The following is a 20,157-nucleotide window of genomic DNA, read 5'->3' on the forward strand; positions in this document are numbered from 1 at the left end:
CAGAGAGAGAGGGAGACACAGAATTCAAAGCGGGTTCCGGGTTCTGAGCTGTTAACATAGAGCCAGATGCGGGGCTTGAGCCCACGGACCACGAGATCATGACCTGAGCCGTCGCCAGACACTTAACCGACTGAGCCACCCAGGTGCCCCTTGCTTAATTTCTTTGAGCTGCCTTTTTCTTATCCATGTAGTGGGGTAAGAGTATCTCCCTTATGGCAGCTTATCGTGAGGATTCTAGAAGAAGGTGTGCCACGCGGTGATGCAGAGCAGTTGCACAGTAAAGGGAGGTGTCAGGATTATTCTGTCTTGTCCATGGCATAAGCCTTTTTGGAACTTGGTTTCTCTATCTGTCACATGGAAATGGTGGTCTGTCTTCCTCCTTCCATGATTGTCAAATTGGAAATGGCCAGGCTGCCCCTTTCCTGGGCAGGTCAGTGAGGCCGGGAGGCCCAGGATCCAAAGGAGCAGCAGTGGCCTTCCTCGGGCACCGTCTAGACCTGCGGGGCTGAAGGAGGCACTGGCTGACCCCAGGGCTGCAGCCCATATGTTCAGCCCAGCTGTCCCTCCCTGTGCGTCAGGCAGGGGGGGCCCTGTCCTGCCTTTCCTGTGGGGATGAAGCCCCCCAGGGCCGCTAGCATCTTCCTCTGACTGCTGCGCTGGTGTCTGGGGGTTAATGGGTAGCCGGAGCCGAGGCCCTGCCTGCCCTCAGGCTTGTCACTTCATGTCTTGGGGCCTTACTCTTTCCATCTGCAACTTGGGAAGGACTGTTTTGATCCCTCCTAGGAGAAGACGGGAGTGCTGTGTTGCTGTGGCAATAGAGTCAGATGAGGGTGATGACGGCCACCCTGGTCATGTTTGCTGCAGTTTCAAATCCAGATGTGGAGTCAGACACTTTGTCACAGCCCGGCATCCACTGCGTCTCCACCGTGTGCCTCTTTCCAGGCGGATTGTCTTTGGGTGCCTGAGAGACCCTGTGAGTTGGGGAGGGCAGAGAGTATCTGACCCCCCATTTAGTGGATGAGGACCCCGAGATTCAGAGACAGGGGCTCCTCCAAGTGGCGGGCTCCCTAGTCCCGTGCTGGTCTGTGTGGCATGTCTGACCCTGTGCAGACCACGTGGACACCCACTCTGGGATCTGGCCACGGAGCCCTCTGGCCTCCTGCCCCGGCTGGCCTCCTGCCACTGGTTTTGAGGAACTGGTGATGGGAAGGGCTGGGGTGTCGATGGCTGTCTGGAGCCCATTGGGGCTCCTGACAGTCCCACGGAGCCCATCCTGAGACCAGATCGGGGAGGATGCTCGCCTTGGCAGAGGCTGCCCTTCTCCTCCTTTCCTCCCTCACCTGCCAGCTTGGCTGAGAGAGCAGCGGTGACACGTGGGTTTGTCCAAGGGCCATGTACATATTTACATGCAATTTGCATATAACCTATACCCTGAACACAATTTTTGTAATCTATCCCTGGGAACGTTCAGATTTGTTTTTTACTATTGTTCTTTTCAAAGATGGCAGCTTCTGGCGTTTGCTCTTCTCTTTGCCTCCCCATTCCTGTCTCATCCCCACCCCCCGCCACCCCATGGCTCTTACTCAGGGTTGGTGACTGGGAATGGAGTCAGCCTCCGGAGTCCAGCTGTGGGCGTGAGCCCAAGAGGCCTGGGCCACCCACACCCCCACTGCTCCCCGGTGGCCACCTCTCAGCTGTGAATGGGGATTGGGGCACCTTCCTCCCTGGTGGACAGCACTTGGCACTTAGAGGTCGCTCAGCGGATCGGAGGATAAAGTGAAGTTAGAGATGAGAGGGGACACGGAGATAAAGACATTTGTCAGAACAGCCTCCTTTGGGCCTGGCTTTTGTGCCTGTGAAGGGTGAAGCTGGTGGGGAGACTGATCCCTTGGGAGTCCTGGGGAGGGGAGGAGTTGATTTCCCACTCTGTGGCCAAAGGAGGCATTTCTCTCTCTCCTTGGCCTTGCAGGAAGCAGTGATGAGGATGAGAGAAGCAGAAGGGAAGGGCCAGGCCTTCTATTATTTTGTTTTTCAGATTAAGAATCTGTTATTAGCAACTTAGGACACCCAGGTCTCCCTCCAGCCAAGCACATTCTGTTCTCCAATGTTGGGGGAAGCCTCTTCGGGGTCACGGCGGGGGGTAGACAGGAAAGGGAACAGGTCAACAATTTATGATGGACTCCCCTCCCTCTTGCGGGCTCACTGGGCTTTGGGCTCCAGATTTCTCCCTGTGAAGTGGGGTCAGGGCTGTGATGCTCGGAACAGAGCCACCGTAGTTTCTCAAGAGTTGGTCTGAGAAGACACGTACAAGGGAAGAACGGCGTGTGAGAAGACCCCGGAAGAGGGGAGCCGGCAAGATGGCCGCCTCTGTGGAAAGAGTAGTGCACAAGCAAACCAACCCCCTTTCTGCAAAAGTGCTGAGCGGATGGAATTGAGCTTGGTGGCCACGAGATCGGGCCACAGATAGAGCTCTGTGGGTGCCTGGGTGCAGGTTGTTGTGGGGGGGTCCCGGAAGATGATGCAGAGGGCAGGAACAGCGTCTGTGGCACCTTCTCCCCCGGCTGGCTTCCACGCCCCCCTGGACTCATCACTGGTCCCGTTTCCTGGAAGCAAGTCCCCTTCTTCTGTCCACTCACGTAAGTCGACTTCCATTGACTTCTCATTCTCCTCCCAACCGGCTTTGACAAGAAGCAGCCCCGTTAGTTTTTCAAAGGGTCGACGTCCTCCGGGGGTCCCTGGTACCAAGGGGCAGAGAACTCTGCAGTGGCAGAGGGAGCTTCTCAGCTCCAGGGACAGTGGTGCCTGATGCCCTCGCCTCTGAGGCCGGGAGGAGCCCAGGCCGCTTTGGGGAGAGCAAACCACTCGAGTTACCTGCATCCCAACCCGGTGCTTGGTTGGTGCCATTGGGTGGTTTTGTTCAAGGGGAGATTTGCGGGAAGAATAGAAGCTTCTGTGGAACTCTGGAAAGAGCCAGGGCCGAGAATGTGTGTACGGGGTGTGTGTGGGAGGGGAACAGGGGTGTTGGGCAGCGAGAGAATGGGCCTCGTTTCCAGCTGTGAGGTTTGGCTATTATTATTTTCCTCACACAGCTGATGGCCACTCAGTCCCCAGATGGGTTACTTGTCCTCCGTTCTCTGAGTTGACATCCTCCTCCCCAGCTAGCTCAAGGCTCTTTCCATGAAAGGATGAACTACAAGGTTTGATTTCTTGCAGTTAAGTTCAATAAGTGTGTTACAGAGCTCGTACCCTGGGCCAGGTACCAGACTTGGGGTTCATTAGCCACCCCTGTGTCCTGCTAGGTTGACTTGTTAGTGGGATCCCTCTGTGCCAGGGGCTATAAGGCACAATGGCGGCCGAGCTACCAGCCCTGAGCCTTGCACAGTAGAAAAGAGGGGCAGTGGCTTAGATGGCAGTTAGGCAAAGACCACCAAGGTCAGAGCAGGTCAATGAGGAATCAGAGAATGTTTCCAGAGAACTTTTAGAATGGCTAGCTCATTCATTCAGACTGAAACTTCTCTCATTGTTCTATGAAAAATTCCAACAGAACCCTGTTCTTTTCCTTTCCATTCAAAGACATTTTTGCTGCCTCACATCATGCTGAACCATCTGGTAATCGAGACAGCTTTCCCTTCCCTGCCAGGGCTCGTGGGCTCCCAGGGTGTGGGCTGGCGGCCCTGGAGGAGGGATGGGGGAGGGGTATTGCCCAGACCCAGGCTGCCCTCGGCTTTGGTCCTGCCAGGGCCCAAGTAAATAAGTATGGCCGAGTTTCCTGGGAAGGCCAGCATGTGCCATTTCTTGACATGTATATTGTACAGGATTGAGAATTATTAATCTCTAGATGCCTTTTTTAAAAAAAAAGTTTATTTATTTATTTATGTATTTATTTAGAGAGGGAGGGAGGGATGGGGGGAGGGGGGGAGAATTCCAAGCAGGCTCCTCGCCGTCCGTCCCGAGCCTGACCGGGGCCTCCATGCCACAAACCGTGAGATCATGACCTGAGCCACAGTCAAGAGTCGGGCTGCTTCACCGACTGAGCCACCCCGGCACCGCAGGTGTGATATATTTTTGAACAGACACGCTACTCGGGGAATGGGTTAGTGTAACCAAGCCCTCATGTTGTGAGGGAATGAGGTGAGGTGGGGGGAGAGAACACCAGACCCTGCGCACGGGGAGGCCGACCCCTAGAAAACAGCTACGCTGTGGTGCAGCCGAGTTGGCCCCGGGGTGCCAGGACTGACGGAGCCCTTGTCCACCTCCACAGCCTTGGGTTGGAAGGCCGGGTGCACGGGGGAGACAGAAAGACCCAGGTCTGAGTGCTGGCCCTGCTGCTTCTGAGCTGTGTGATTTCTGGCAAAAATGTTCTTAGAGCCTGGTTTTCTCACCTACAAGAAGAGCGTAAAATACAAGGTTGAAAGGAATCCGTGAGGTGATGTACGTATTCCAGGGCTTGGTCCAGGGCCAGAGTGGAGAAGGTTCCGGTGTGTGGGAGCTGGTACTAGTGTGGAGGTCGTTGAGGCCGTGCTTGTTGGGGCTCCCGGCCTGCCTGGGTGTGCACACAGCCCTCCCTCGGGTCTCCCTTGGGTCTCGGCCTCTGGGATCTGGGAAAGGGAAAGGAGCACCCCTCCAGAGTGGAGGAGGGGGGGTGGGCTGTTGACTCTGACACAGCCTTCCAGAGTTTTCCTTTTTCACATGCCACACGCTCGCCATGTGCCATGGGCTCACCGCACAGCCCTCAACTGTAAAATGCCGCAGCCACGCTTGCGTGTTGGAAGGATTCAGTTAAAGGGACTGATTATGTGGAAAGTGTTCAGAGCAGCGTCTGGCAGGCGGGAATCTTATTCAGGTGTTTGCTGCTGTTAGCATTGCTGCGGTTCTTCTGTTACTAGCGTGACCCGTTCACTCAAAGAAGCAGGGGTGAGAGCGGCCACCCCAAGTGTTCCAGAAGCTTGGAGCAGGGGTGGGGCGTGGGCCCCAGCGTGCAGACCCGGCCGTGCTGGTGCGTGCTGGGGAGCAGCCCAGGAAGGTGAATGAACTTGTTTGTCACACTAGTGCAGACGGGGTGTTGCCAGGTGTGACAGAGATGACTGTCACAGGGCATCTTTGTCCCTTGCCCAGTGTCGTCCCTTAAACTGGTCACTCAGGGGGGTAGGATCGATTGTGGTGAAACCTATGAAATTCACATGCAGTTGGCATTGCCTTGAGGCATGAAACCAGCACATTCCCAAAACCCAGCTGCCGGTGAGTTGTCATGATTCGCGGTAATAAACAGCCTTTAACCAACCTTTGGACCCCGGGCCGCTCGGGAGCTGTTGGCACGGACCTGGCAGGAAGTGAAGGCTGTCCCCTTGGCACCCGGCTCTCCTGGTGGAGAGGGTTCATTGGGCTTGGCTGGCCTGTGGGAAGCAGCCTCTGCTCCAGGTCCCTTGCGCTATGGTTTTGGACTTGGAGTCAAGCAGGTCTGAAATAGGATTCTGCCTCCACCTCTTGGCTTCAGGTGCCTCATCTATAAAATGGGTCTTGTTGCTGCTGAAAATACCTGTGAAGGGCTTAGCTTGTTGTGATCGCTCAGTAAGTGGAAGGTGCTGTGACAATCTCTCTGCTGATTCGGGCTCAGCCTGAAGGTGGAGACCAGGGGGTTCGTGGCTCTTGTATTTCCACGGCATCGAAAGACCTCGGAGCCCTTTCCCACTTAAACTTTTATCTCCAGGAGAAGAAGTAATAATTCACTCCCTGTGCAAATGGAAGAACTGAGACCTTGGGAGGTTGGGGGATGCCTCCTGGGCCCCACAGTGAATTAAAGGCATCCAGATCCCTTCCCCTTGTATGGGGCTTTATAAACCATCAGGCGTATGAAGTTGCTTTGACATTTTTAGAAAATCACTGGGCGGAGGCTCCTAGCAATCTGGTGCTGTGTGTGTTTGTTTTTTTCTCCCAGTGTACAGATAAGAAAACTGAGGCTCAGAGAATTAGGGCTTGCTCAGGATTGCATACTGAGTTTGTTTCAGAGCTGGGGCTCAGACTCAGAACTTCTGCTTCCAAATCCAGTGCTGTTTCCACTGTGCACTCAGAATTCTCACCTGGGTCTGTCTGGTGCAATGATTTTTCCCTCCATGCATGTAGTTCTGTTAGGGTGGGTAGTCATGAGCTGGGAGGGAGAGGGTTAAATTCTCTCAGCACCAGAGCTAGTTTTGAGCTGGGCGCCTGCAGTGACCCCATCACTGACCCCCACCTCCTGGGTCAGAGCAGCAGGCTATGGGGGAAGGGAAATAGTGGCTCTAATGGTCCGATGGAGACAGAGGGAGGGCCTGGGGAGGCAGGGGCAGGGAGGAGAAGCTCATCTCTCATCCTCTTTGGACAAAGATGGACAAAGATGGCAGTGGCCTTTTGGTTTTCATAGGAAGTCCCTATGGGTCCCTTGTGGCGGGCTGCCGTCAGCCTGGCCACAGAGCACAGGCAGCTCGTAGAGATACTGGGACCCTGTGATGTGTTCTTGGTTAAGTGGAAACTGGGGCGGTATTTACGAGTAAAGGCACCAGTGATAGAAAATGAAATATCAAACGAATCTTTGGGCTGGATGGGACTTTGGTCCCAGTCTGTCATTCCTTAAGGAGGAAAGGGGCAATTCACGTGGCCCTCGGCAGCCAGCATCTGTGGAGTGAACGGGTGAGCCCCTGATCCTTTCCCTCCTCTCCCAGGCCTGTCTGTCCCACCCCCCACCATGTCCCCCGCCTCTGTCTGCTCACACCTTCTGGGTTGGAGCTTCCGTTTGGACCGCTGTCCTCTCCACACGGACCTTGAGAGAGGCTCGGAGCAGTAGGACGCCTGGCCCCGGTGTGCACAGCAAGTTGGGGCAGATCTGTTCTGGAAACCAGGTGTCAGCCCAGTGCTTTCCCTGAAACTACCACCCTCAGAGGGACATGGGAGGAAAGGATTTCCGGGAAGGCCAAGGGACCGACTGTAAGGGAAGGAACCTAATCTCTCCGTCTCTACCCCTCTTCCTGCTCCCAGATCCTTTTCCCTCCCTGCTGAGGAATCCTAAATACACCTGTCTCTGCATGGCAGGTGGAAACCTTTAATTGTTCCTAGAGGCGAGGGAGGCATGGAGGGGACAGCCTTCTAGCTGGTGGGGCAGGTCTGGCACTGTCTGGCTCTGGCCTTTCCTAGACACTTCAATTAGTGATGTTAATTATGGCTTTGTGATCATGGGGTTCTCCGAAGGTAGCCAGTCTCCAGCCTGCCGCTCTCCCTGACGCCCTGACATTAGCCCCCAGTCTGTGAGGCCGTGTTTACACTCTTGCCTCTGCCCATCTGCAAGATTAAAGGTGCCATGGAAGTGTAAATAAATTATTAGCAGCTTCACGTTCTCCATCTCCCGTCTTTTTTTTTTTTTTTTTTTTTTTAAGGTTTATTTTTGAGAGAGACAGAGAGACAGACCACGAGCAGGGGAGGGGCAGAGACAGAGGGAGACACAGAATCCGAAGCAGGCTCCAGGCTCTAAGCTGTCAGCACAGAGCCCCATGCAGGGCTTGAACTCACAGTCTTCAAGATCATGACTTGAGCCAAAGTTGGGAGCTCAACTGACTGAGCCACCCAGGTGCCCCGATAGACATTTGGATTATATCCAGCTTGTGACTGTTATGAATATAACCTCTGATAACATTAGCATAAAAGTCTTTGTGGATATATATTTCCTTTTCTTTTTTTAAGTGTTCAGTTTCTTGGTTTTGGCTCAAGTCATGATCTCGCAACTTGTGAGTTCGAGCTCCATGTCAGGCTCTGCACTGACAACGCGGAGCCTGCTTGGGATTCCCTCTGTCTCTCTCTGCCCCTTCCCTGCTCGCACGCTCTCTCTCAAATATAAATAAACATTAAAAATAAAAAACAGAAAAATAATCCATCATAATGGGTGTGAAGTGGTATCTCATTGTAGTTCTCCATCTTTTCGGGGAAGTCAGGGCCCTGAGAATTGCTGCAACAGGCCATCGCGGAAGTCAAAGCCGTCAGACCCTGGGCCCGAGCTTCCGGGCCTCCATCTTAGCCTCCACCCTCCATCTTCTACTCCCTTTGCTACTCTGCCCCCAGCCAATCAGGAGGAGGCAGGTGACGCCCTTCCACTGGCTTGCTCTGTCCGCGGATCGTCAGGTGCTTTCCTTCCCACCTGTCACAGGAGCAGAATGGCTGTGACCCACCAGAGGTGTCTACAGAGTCCACGACTTTGAGGGTGAAGAGGTTTTAGTAATACAAAATTTCAAGAGTTGAACCATTTCAACCCTGTGCCTTGGGGTAAAAAAAATTGTGACACAGCCACAGAGGGGAGGATGTGCAAAAGTTCTAGTCAACTTTATTTTAATTTTTTATTTAAAAAATTGTTTTTAATGTTTATGTTTGAGAGAAAGGCACACAGAGAGTGAGCAGGGGAGGTCAGAGAGAGAGGGAGACACAGAATCCGAAGCAGGCTCCAGGCTCTGAGCCGTCAGCACAGAGCCCGATGCGGGGCTCGAACCCAAGAACTGTGAGATCATGACCTGAGCTGAAGTCGGCCGCTTGACCGACCGAGCCACCCAGGCGCGCCGGGACAGTCGACTTTATAAAGAATTTTCAAAAAAAGGAATTTTCAATAATTTCTGATTTTTAGGAACATGAAGTCTCCCCCTGATTTTGTGGCTTGTTTTTTTTTTTTTAAGTTTATTTTGAGAGGAAGAGAGCAGAGAGAAAGGGAGACAGAGAATCCCAAGCAGGCTCCCCACTGTCCGCACAGAGCTTGATGCAGGGCTCATACTCACGAACCGTGAGATCATGACTTGAGCCAAAATCTAGAGTTGGACGCTTAACCGACTGAGCCCTCCAGGAGCCCCATGATGGACTAGTACGGGAGGGGAAAAGTAGTATAGAACTTATGAGCTCAGCAGTGGAAAGGAAAACTGCATAGAGGAAAGATTTGATGGAAGTCTGCCAAATTCTGATCAGTGGCCACCTCCAGATTGATGGAAATGGGTGACTTTCAAATGTCTCTGTTATCCTAAATTTCGCAGATTTTCTACAACGAGTGCATATCCGTTATATTCAGGAAAAGAAATGGTAAGAAAGTAAGAATGAGGGCAACCATTCGTGGGGCTGGTGTGTTGCAAGGGACCATGAAGCAGTCGGTTCTGCATGATGCCATTGAGCACGGTGTGGATGGGAAGCGAAGGCAGCAGGTGTGGAGGCGTGGGGACAAGTGGCATGGAAAGAAGGCCAGAAAACAAGCTGTAACTGTAAGGGAGGTCAGGGACTGGAGCAGCACCGTGCCTTCTGGAATGCTGCCTCTCATCCCCTCGGAAGACACCGTGGTAGGATGCTGGGCTTTGAGTCATTTTCTCTCTGCAAGTGGTATGGGTGGGCGGCACTGAGTTCCCGTGGGCGGCACTGAGCCCCCGTCCTGCTTGGACCCGGTGTCCTGGCGTGGCCGACACGAGCGAACAAGAGGCCAGGAAACTGTGAAGCCTGGGCTCTTTCAGACCCAAGTTTGCCTTTGACTTCTCTCACATGAGCTGAACTAGGACTCTCCTTGGTCCCTTGACCCCCCCTCATGGGAAGAGCAGTCGCCCAGCAGAAGTTGGGGGTGGAGGGCAGGCAATTTGGGCACCAGGAGGTGACTTTCCATGGCTCTGGAAACCTCCGACCGGTAGCAGAGAAGCTAGTATGATGCCGTGCTAAGTAGAAGGGACGCAACAGCCGTTCTCTGGGTTCAGTGTCTTGGTCATCACTCATTGGCAATGACCTTGGACAATTGCTTAAACCTCTTTAAGCCTTTGTCTCCTCAGCAGTAAAACAGATGTTAATAGTAACTATTTCCCAGGACTGTTGAAAGAATTAAAGAGAGCTCTTCCCTAAATGTGACACTTGGCAAACTGTGTGCTCGATTCCTGGTGACTGAGTGAGAGCTGGGTTCTGACATTAGACTGCTGGGCTCAAACCACCTCTATGTCTTAGTTTCTCCACCCAAAATGGAGGTAAATAATACCGTCCACCTCTGATGATCATTATGAAATCTAAATAAATTAATAGCTGAAAGTGACTCCGACGGTGCCTGGCACATAGTAAATGCTCAGTTAATGTCAGCTATGATCAGAGGCAGGTCTTCACCTGATACACACCAGCGTGTCAACTAGTTGTTTGTGGCCGGCATCTGCCACCTCATCTGATTGTCCCCTGAGTCCCATCTAATTGGTCAATGCCCATCACTAGTCCATTATTCTGACTGTCCCCCTTACTGTTTATTAGCACTGTGAGCTCCAGGTGTCAGGGTCCTTCCCAGAATCATACTTCGTCCTGCCACTTTGCCAGTGTGACTTTTCCACTGGAGTGGACCTGCTTCCGTTTCCAAAGGGTGCTGGTGCTGCAAGGTGGGGTCCCAGACAGACTGGGGTGCAGGCGGCTGCACGGGGGACCGTTTGAGGGAACATTTTGGGTGAAATCAGAGACTCCCTCCCTATCATGCCGCCCTCCTCCCTTTGCTTCCCTGCCCTTTTGAAAAGGAGCCAAAGCCAAGGAAAAACAGCCACCGGTAAATAAAGGGGACCACGAAAATAACAGAAAGAAAGAAGAAATCTTGCTTTTGTGGCAGGCTTGGCTGCCGATGGGGTAGATAATGGGAGAGGAAACATGGCCTTTGCAGAGAAAAAGAACGGAACACTTTGTGCGCCTGCAGAATGAATGCTGCTTGAGCGAGAGCTGCTGAATTGGGGTTTCCGAGGCGTGAGCTTGTCTTGGGGGAGATGGTGGTGATTAGGCTTACACAAGACACAGGTGGCATCCCACCCAGACGCCGTGGAATGGGGGAAGGGGAGGTGACGGGGGAAGCTGCAGACCTGAGCCAGTGTCCAACTGTAAGGTCAGGGTGTCCAGGTCCAGCCCCGGGGCCCCTCCCCCATGGCTGGTATGCCGCTGGCCACCTTCTTCCTCCATCATCTGCTCCACCTGGGGAGCTAGATGCTTGAATTGCTCTGGAAACCCCCAGACCTTCTCTCAGTTTTTCTCCACTCTCTCTGGTGGATCCTCGTAGGGGAGGTACATCCCAGGAAGGAGAGGATGAGGCCAAAGTGGATTTGCTAATTATTTGCATGCTGGCCTTCTGGGCTCCAAGCTCTTTTCCTGTCGACACTGCCTGGTGGCCTTCTTTCTTGGTGACTGGCGTTTGCCGAATCCTCTTTCTTGTACCAACTACCCATCTCAGTCACAGACCCGTTTCCCCTGCTCCTGCAGTGAGTGGCTGAGGCAGGAAGAGGGAAGAAATCAGGTACTTTTCCTGAGCCCTCAGGGATCCAATCCCAGGATGCAGTGTGGAGGGGCCCACTTTGAGAGTGGGCTGTGGGCTTACCTGTGGTTTTAGTTTTGTTTTGTTTTTTAATTTTTTAAATGTCTTTTATTTATTTCTGAGAGAGAGAGAGAGAGACAGCATGAACAGGGGAGGGTCAGAGAGAGAGGGAGACACAGAATCTGAAACAGGCTCTAGACTCCAAGCTAGCTGTCAGCTCAGAGCCTGACGTGGGGCTCAAACCCACGAACCGTGAGATCATGATCTGAGCCGAAGTTGGACACTCAACCGACTGAGCCACTCAGGCGCCCCTGAAGGCTCATGTTTGAAATGACTCGAAGGGCATTTGGGATTAACCTATGCTGGTTTGGGCTGAGCACTCTGGCTAGTGGAGGTTCCCTGGGGGCACATTCATTCATTTGTTCCTTCATTCAATCATTCAACCTCAGCAAGATGAAGTGCCCGTCCCCTTCGTGCCCAGCATTCTGCTGAATATTTCATACATATTTATTATTTTTTTAAAAAAGCCTTAATTTGGGGGTGCCTGAGTGGCTCAGTCAGTTAAGCGTCCAACTTCGGCTCAGGTCATGATCTCATGGTTTGTGGGTTTGATCCCTGTGTCAGGCTTTGTGCTGACAGCTTAGAGTCTTTTTGGACAGCTGGAGCCTGCTTTGGATTCTCTCTCCCTCTCTTTTTGCCCCATCTCCACTCACACACTCTCTCTCTCTCTTTCTCTCTCTCTCTCTCTAAAATACACATTAAAAAAAAAGTTAAGTGTCTGACGCTTGGTTTTGGCTCAGGTCGTGATCTCATTTTGTAAGTTCAAACCCTGTGTGGGGCTCTGCTGATCATGCTGAGCCTGCTCTCCTTCTGTCTCTCTGCCCCTCTTCCTTTCATGCATGCCGTCTCCTCTCTCTCTCAAATTAAATAAGCTTTAAAGAAATTTAAAAAACATTTAATGTTTATTTATTTTGAGAGAGAGAGAGAGACAGAGCATGAGCAGGGGAGGGACAGAGAAAGAGGGAGACACAGAATCCCAAGCAGGCTCCAGGCTGCAGGTTGTCAGCACAGAGCCCTATGTGAGGCTCAAATTCATGAACTGTGAGATCATGACCTGAGCCAAAACCGAGTGGGTTGATCAAGCGGCTGAGCCACCCAGGTGCCCCAGCTTTAAAAAAAATTTTTTTTTAATTTAATTTTTAAAGTAATCTCTACACCCAGTATGGGGCTCAAACATAACAACCCAAGATTAAGAGTCGCATGCTCTTGGGGCGCCTGGGTGGCTTGGTCGGTTGAGCGGCCGACTTTTGCTTAGGTCATGATCTCGCGGTTCGTGGGTTCGAGCCCCGCGTCGGGCTCCGTGCTGACTGCCAGCTCAGAGCCTGGAGCCTGTTTCAGTCTGTGACTCTCTCTCTCTCTGACCCTCCTCTGCTCACGCTGTCTCTCTCTCTCCTAGAAATAAATAAAAATATTAAAAAAAAAAAAGAGTCGCATGCTCTTATGACAGAACCAGTAGCGATGTTCACTACTCATTAATTCTCCAACAACCGTGAGAGTTGGGTCTTGTTGGGCCCTTTCCTGAGGCAGAATCTGAGGAGTAAAGAGGTTAAGTGTCAGGCATTCATTGGGTTCCTACGTGGAGCAGTGTGGAACTGGGTGAACCCCCACTCATCGGCCCCTCCCCTTCCAACTTTAGATTCTGATGAGGAAGCCCGGTGCAGGGGCTTGGCATGGCTGTGCGCAGGCACCCACTTATCCCTGAGCACCTCGTCACTCCTTGCGAGCACGCGATCCGCTGTTGATCACTAGTCCCAAGAGAGCTGAATGCTTGACCTGTCCATGCCACGGGTGAGAGGGGTGCTGGGGTTCGAACCAACTGCGTGAGCCTCCAGAACCTGCATGTCCCCAATATCCATGAGAGCTCGGCCCACATGGCTTAGACTTTAAAAGCAAGAGCCAAGTGCGGCCCAGCCCACCCTGGCTCTGCTAGGATGAATTCCTGACCAAGACGAGACTTCGCCCAGCCTGGTGGGGGAAACACGGATATTTTCGGGCTGTTCCCACTCACCCCGGTCCCCTCCTGGGGTTAAAAGAACAACACTAAATCAGTGTGGGCTCCAGAGGAAATGAGGGAGCTCCTGAGGGCTCCAGGGCTTTTGTGTCATCAGCTGGGGGAGGGAAGGCACAGTGGCGCGGCCAGATAAGCGGTGGCCCTCAGTACGAGGGGTTTCTCCGCACTGTATGGGGCCTGCGGGCCTGACTCAGGCGGGAGGGCATTCCGGGAACATTCAGACCGCCTGAGCAGGGTGCAGAGCCTGAGCGGGGTGCAGAGCCGGGGCCGGAGGGAGGGAGATCTACTGGAAGCAGATGGGGAAGGAAGAGGGTGACGCGCCCCACTGTCCTCCTGCGGTGGGTCTTCTGTGTGTTTGATCACGTGGGGTGGGGAAGGCTGCCACAAAGGGGTGAGGGGAGCGTTCAGGGTGCACGCTTGGTCGGGTTTTTTGTTTTTTGTTTTGCTTTTTTACAAACATCACTTTGGGTCCTCTGAATAATTCTACAAGATAGTTATTGTATGTTCCAGTTTAAAGATGGAGAGACAGAAACTTCCTCTAGTCACACAGCTAGTAATATGAGGAGGGGCCAGGCTTTAGACCCAGGCCTGGTTGGGAACAAAGACTATTTTCTTTTCTTTCTCTCTCTCTTTCTTTCTTTCTCTCTTTTTTAATGTTTATTTATTTTGAGAGAGAGAGATAGCAAGCAGGGGAGGGGCAGAGGGGAGAGAGAATCCTAAGCAGGCTGCCCGCTATCAGTGGGGCTCAGACTCACAAACTGTGAGATCATGACCTGAGCCAAAATCAAGAGTCGAATGCTTAACCGACAGAGCACCCCAGGAGCCCCAAAGATCATTTTCTTTTTGCCACGCCAGGATACTTCCCAGCAGTGCCGGAGGGTCACCCCTGCCCTCCTGTCTCCCAGAGAAGTGGGGACCAGGGAGCCTGGGACCTGCCGGGTGTCCTGGGAAGGGAAGCTAAGTAGAGAGGGGCATCAGACACTCCTTGCTTTAGGTCTCTTCTCCCCCCTCCTGCTGAGCATATGTTCTGTGCTGGCTCCTCTGAGTATATGCTGCCTTCTAATCACAAAGTAGGTATTGGGGGTCTCCACTTTCACATGAAGGAACTCAGGTTTTGAGAGGTCACGTCTTTTCTCCAGGTTCTCAAAGCGGCCTTGATTTCTTTTGACTAATTCTTCCTTGGCCGTGACTCAAGTCAAAAACAACTAGAATCCTGTGAGCAGTGAAGACAGTGGCAGATCTGCCTGCTCTGGACTGGACCCTGTTATCTGGGGTAGAGGGAGAGCGACAGCGTATTGGCTGATAGGAAAAGACGTCGCTTTGGGCATCACCAAAGCCTGGGTTCAGATGCCAGCTCCGCTGGGAAATGCATAGCGAGCCTCTCACTTGGTGCCTGCAGCCGAGCGAGTGCTGTGCCCTTGAATGCCCTTTGGCCTCTCCTTCCTTTGGTTAATGTTCAGGGCTGTCCCCAAAGGGAGGTCTTTGCCAAGCCAGTCGGTCCCCGGCCACGCCATTTCTGCTGTGTGCCAGCCCTGGCCTGGGCATGGTTCGTGCAGAAGACCAGACACATTCCCCTGCCTGGGACGTGGGCTTAGACTTGGTCACTGGGAGACAGGAACGGGACTGCAGGGGCCCCCTAGCGCTGTGGGTGGGCTGGAGAGAGAGCCAGTCCCAAAGGCTGGAGGGCCCCCAGAGAAGGGACTCCAGGAAACACTGTTTACTTCTCCGTTTTACTCAGGACGGTGGGGCAGGCATGCATCCCACTGGGACCTCACCAGCAGTTGCAAGCTGTCTGCCCCCAACCCCCCATCTTTTCCTGAACTCTCCTCCTGGGCTGGGAGAAGACTCAGGTGCCTCAGAGACCTGGGACAACCAGATGGGGCCTTGGATGGGACCATCACAGCTACGGTCTCTCCCTGGCTCCTTCAGTCCTCTGTGCTCTGGATTCAACTCAAACTGGCAGTCAGTGAAACTCAGGCTGGATCTGGCAGAGCTGCCGCCTCTTGTGGGCTGGACGGGAGCTCGGGGATCAGAGTTTCCGTTGGTTGGTATCAGCTGCTCTAACAGGTGAATACCACCTTGGCCTGCCCAGAACAGCCCAGGGACTGGGGGTATTGTGTGTGACCCTCTCCCGAGCTGCGCCAGACCAGACCCGTGCGCGCCCTGGACCCGGTACCCCAGGGGCCCGCAGAGGCTGGAGGGGGGCCTCTCAGGAAAGCTTTTCCCCAAGCCTGTAGCCAGCCCAGCTCCCGGCTCTGAGTAAACATCAGAGATAGGATCGGGCGTAGCCAGGAAGGGTGGCAGGGTGCGGCCTGGGAGAAGAATGGCAGGATGTGGCACCGGGGCACTGCTCTGGGCACCCACGCCTCGGGCTATTGTTTGGGGCTGCCTGAGGCTCTCCACTCTCTGGGGCTTTGAGAGGAAGTGACATTCCCCTGGGACTCAGGCCCTGCCCCACCCCTGCCGAGTGGATCTCTCCCTGGTGGTGCCCCTTGGTACCACCGGCTCGGTGAGCTTGGAGTGGGATGGCCTGCAGGTTTGGCTGTGCCTGGTGGGGAAGTGCAGTCATGGCCCTCCTTGGGGGGTCTGCCTGTCTGCTCAGGCTGTCTTCCTGTACCCCCCGGGTCTGAGTCACCCGTCATGCTCTGATGACTGGAATTTATCTCTATCTTTATCTGCATCTAGATATTTTTTGCGGGGAGGGGGCTGTCGTTGTAGAGGGAGGAAGGGCTGAGGGTTGCAAACTCCTTTGATTCCAATCCAGCTGGGCCCGTTGTTGGCTGATCCGGGAAAGGAAGCGGCTGGTGATGTGTTTTGGGTAGAAAGGGGCTCGTGCGCGTGCTCCCGTGGGTGGGGGTCGGAGGGCCCAGGAAAGGGTTGGCTGTGGGGAGGAGAAAGGGAGAGGACCGGCACCTGCAGGCAGCTGTGTGCTATAAGAGCCTTTCTGAGCGGCTGGCCCTCTGGAGTGCAGGGGTCTCTCTATGCCTTGTGCCAGGGATCTGGCCCGGGGCCTCTCTGTGGCCGGCTCCCAGACTCCAGGCTCTGGCCCATCCTGGGTGAGGATGTCCTAAGCCCTCTCCCCCAGAGGACTTCACCTCTTACAGATGCTCAGGTGAGCTAAGGCCGAGAAGGAAGGCTGCAGGGGGCCTGGGGAGTGGGAGAAGGGAAGGGTGGGGAGAGCAGGGGTGCTGATCTGTATCCCAGCTGGTCCGTGTCCCTGCGTTCTGCCTCTAGCCCAGAAGCGGTACTGCCGAAACAAGCCATGCGAACTGGGCCTCAGTGTCTCCATTTATGAACTATGAGTAAGGCTGGGCAAGGGAGGGTGGAGGCCAGGTTCACAGGAGTACTTCCACCCCGGGGGGAGGCTGACGGGAGTGTACTATGGACTTGGTGGCCTCTGACTGAGCCCTGTAACTCACTGCTCCTTTGAGTCGAGGGTCCTTTGGCGTTTAGACCTCTGGGGAGCTGGGCGGGTGTAGTTGCTGTCCTCCAAGCCTCCTGAGAAACCACGTGGGTAATGGAAACCTGGAGTGTGCTTTTTGAAGACAGGGCAAAGAAATTAAAGGAGCTTTTACATCTCTCGAAAGGGAGAGACCTAAGATTCCAGTAGGTCTTTATTTGTTTTTTATTTTAGAGAGAGAGTGCGAGCAGGGGAGAGGGGTACAGAGAGAAAGAGAATATCTTAAGCAGGTTCCATACTGCGTGCGGAATCCGAAGCAGGGCCCCATCCCACGACCCTGGGATCCTGACCTGAGCTAAAATCAACAGTCAAATGCTTAATTGACTGACCCACTGAGGTGTCCCCCAAAAGGGTCTTTAAATCCGAAGGGTGTGGACAGCTTTTCTTCCCTGTCCCAAGGTAAGAGCAAAGGAAGGAGGTTGGCTTTGGTGCTGGGGGGGATTTAGTTCACTCATAGGAGGAGCTTAGATGTGAGGGGAGGCAGCTGAGGCTGGCTGGGGGCCCAGGGAGGCCGCCAAGGCTGGCTGGGGGCCGGGTGGCGTGTACGCAACTTCTGTTGGATAATGATAACACAGACGTTCTGACCGATGATGGCTTGACTTCTGAGTTTTCAGCTTTAGGAGGGTCAAAAAGCCACACGCATCCAGTAGAAACCATACTTTGAATCTTGATCTTTTCCCAGGCTGGCGATCACGCACTATGCCGCTGTGTCGTGATGCTGGGCAGTGACCGCTCCCGGGTAGCTGCCAGTTACACTTGTCACGGTTCTGGGCCTGTGTTTCCCTGTCAGCACAGTATTCAGTAAATTACATGAGATTTTCAACACTTTATTCTATAGTAGGTGTTGTGTAGATGATTCTGCCCAATTGTAGGCTAGTGTAAGTGTTCACGTTTAAGGCAGTCTGGGCTAAGCCCAAGATGTTGGGTAGGTCGGGTGGAGTAGATGCATTTTTGACCTATCTTTTCAACTTTGATGCGTTCACTGGGATCTAACCCCTTCATAAGTGGAGGACGGTCTGTAGTAGCTGTTAACTTATTATGCACCCAGGTCTGCCTTATGCTCTTTTGCTGAACTGTATTCTACTCTGATATTGTGGGAGTATTTGTTGAGCACCTACTATGCTCCAGGCAATGTGCTAGATTCCGGGGCTACAGTGGTGAGCAAAACCAGGTATGTTTCCACAGTGCTCCGGGGTGGGTTTCCAGGCTACTAGGCCCTTCAGAAATAAATTAAGCATGTACAGGTATCATTACCAACTGTGATAAGTGTCCTGAAGGCCAAGTTTAGGGTATCATAATAATGTAAAACAGGTACATATTATAGAGTCTGGGGTGTTAATGGAAGGCTTATCCCTTCATACTGTTTTTTTTTAAACATTTATTTATTTTGAGGGAGCGAGAGTGTGTGTGAGCAGGAGAGGGGCAAAGAGAGAGAGAAACGCAGAATCTGAAGCAGGCTCTAGGCTCTGAGCTTTCAGCACGGAGCCCGATGCAGGGCTCGAACCCACAAACTGTAAGATCATGACTTGAGCTGAAGTTGGACGCTTAACCAACTGAGCCTCCCAGGCGCCCCCATACTAGGTTTTCTTATTCTCATTTTTTCTGAGGAGGAAATGAATTCAGAGAGGCTAAGTCACTTGCTCAAGATTGCACAGCAATTAATTGGGTAGAGTTGGATTTCAAATGTACCTGCGGGTCTGTCTGACCCCAGGTAACTTCTCTCTTAACCACCTGCATCTAGAAGCTTCCTGGGCTATATGATAACTTAATGGATACTCACCCTCTATTATTTAATCTTCTCAGGCACTTGTGAGCTAGGGATTATTATACCCATTATATGGATGAGGAGACCAGCTCAGAGCTCATGAACCTACCTGAGGTCACACGAGTCAGCTGGTGGTGCAGCAGGAATTTGAACTCAGGTCGGAGAACCCAAAAGCCTGTGAGTTTTCCAAACTCTGTACCATTGACCACCTGCTAACCTCCAGGTGTCTTTGTTCTCCCATGAGCCTGTAGACCTGGAGGCACCTTTGCAAGGACCCTCAGCCGTGGGGGTGCGGAGCAGGGCTGCACGTGGACTCCCTACCTTCCACCTGGTTCTCCTTTCGCTCTTTACTTAATCACATGCAGCTTTTGCTCTGCACTCAGGGAAGAGAGCGGGATTGGATGTCTCGGGTTCAGCACCTGGCACGGACGCTTTTCAGAGGGACTCTCGTCTCTGTGGGCAGAAAGGGGAGGGAAGGAAGCCGCCGCCCCAGGACCCTCTCCCCCAGAACGTGAGACCCTGGGAGGAGCCCAGGGTCCAGGCTGTTGCTTCTCCGTCTACACATGGACCCAGAGGGACCAACCGAGAGCCGGTGCCCGACGTTGAGGCAGACGCCTGTGGAAATGGAAGGGCCCTTGTCTGGGCAGCGGGGTCTGGCAGGGCTGTCTGGTGGGCACCACGCCCTGGTGAGCGGCTTGGCTGGTCACCAGGCGTCCTTTTGTGTGTCCCGGGGCTGTGCCAGAGGCCAGGATGCGCCAGTGGGAGCGCCAGGAGGAGGCAAGCTCCCCATATAAAGATCATCCACAGTCCCCCCCCCCCCCGAGGTACTGGTGGGGGGTTAAGTGTGGGTAAACAGGCCATCGGTGCCCAAAGGGAGGTGTCCGCGTGCGCACCGTCGGACAGAAATCCGGTGTGAGCCTCCTGCCTAACTTTTCAATTCTCCAGCACCCACGCTACGAAGTGCAAAAGGAAGCCGGTGAAAACAGTACTTTATCTAACTCCGTGTATCCAAAACATTGTAATGTCAACGTGTAATCAATAACCATTTCTTAATGAGCTATGTGGCATTCCGTTTTGCATGCTAACCCTTTGAAAGCCGGGTGTAGTTTACGCTCAGCACGCTCGCATGGGATCTGGCCGCCTTACAAGCCCGGTGGCCGCTTGTGGTGGTGAGTGGCTATGGGAGTGGGCAGTGCCGTCCGAGAGTTAATTAGGACTGTTAATCACCTCCCTGCCTTCACCTTCCGCCCGGGGTGGGGGGATGCACGGGGCAGCATTCTGCGGTGGGGAGGCCTTCCGGCTGCCCGTCTAACCTGCGCCCTGCTGTGCCGCTGGGGTCTCTGGGCTGCAGTGGGAGAAAGGCTTCGAGGTAGGAGGTGGAAGGCCAGGAAGTTGGGACAGAATGGAGGCGAAAACCTCCTAGGACCCGAGTGGGGAGCGCGGAGGCGACCTGGTGGCCCGCCCACGCCCGGCGGAGCGGTGGGTGTGGGACGGACGAGGTGGCGCGGAGCGGCCGGGGATCACAAGCCCACAGGCCCGTATTGTTCGCCTGTCACACTTCCTTT

General features: G+C 53.6%; 1 protein-coding gene across 4 annotated transcripts in view; it reads left to right on the top strand.

The window, feature by feature from the left end:
• The window catches only part of SOX13 (SRY-box transcription factor 13), a 46,301-nt gene that overhangs the window by 11,731 nt on the left and 14,413 nt on the right, over positions 1 to 20,157 (top strand). Inside the window, exons 1-2 of one of the 4 annotated variants that reach the window (XM_039227497.1) lie at positions 17,933 to 17,998; positions 18,631 to 18,769. The exons of 2 other annotated variants lie outside the window; for them this stretch is intronic. The gene's annotated coding sequence lies outside the window, so the exon portion shown is untranslated. Of the gene's footprint in view, positions 1 to 17,932; positions 17,999 to 18,630; positions 18,770 to 20,157 lie in introns of those variants that run through there. One more of the 4 variants, XM_039227496.1, reaches the window with a different exon arrangement.

This window comes from Hyaena hyaena, unplaced genomic scaffold, assembly GCF_003009895.1.
Source record: "Hyaena hyaena isolate Hyena2069 unplaced genomic scaffold, ASM300989v1 scaffold_28, whole genome shotgun sequence".
NCBI lineage: Eukaryota > Metazoa > Chordata > Mammalia > Carnivora > Hyaenidae > Hyaena > Hyaena hyaena.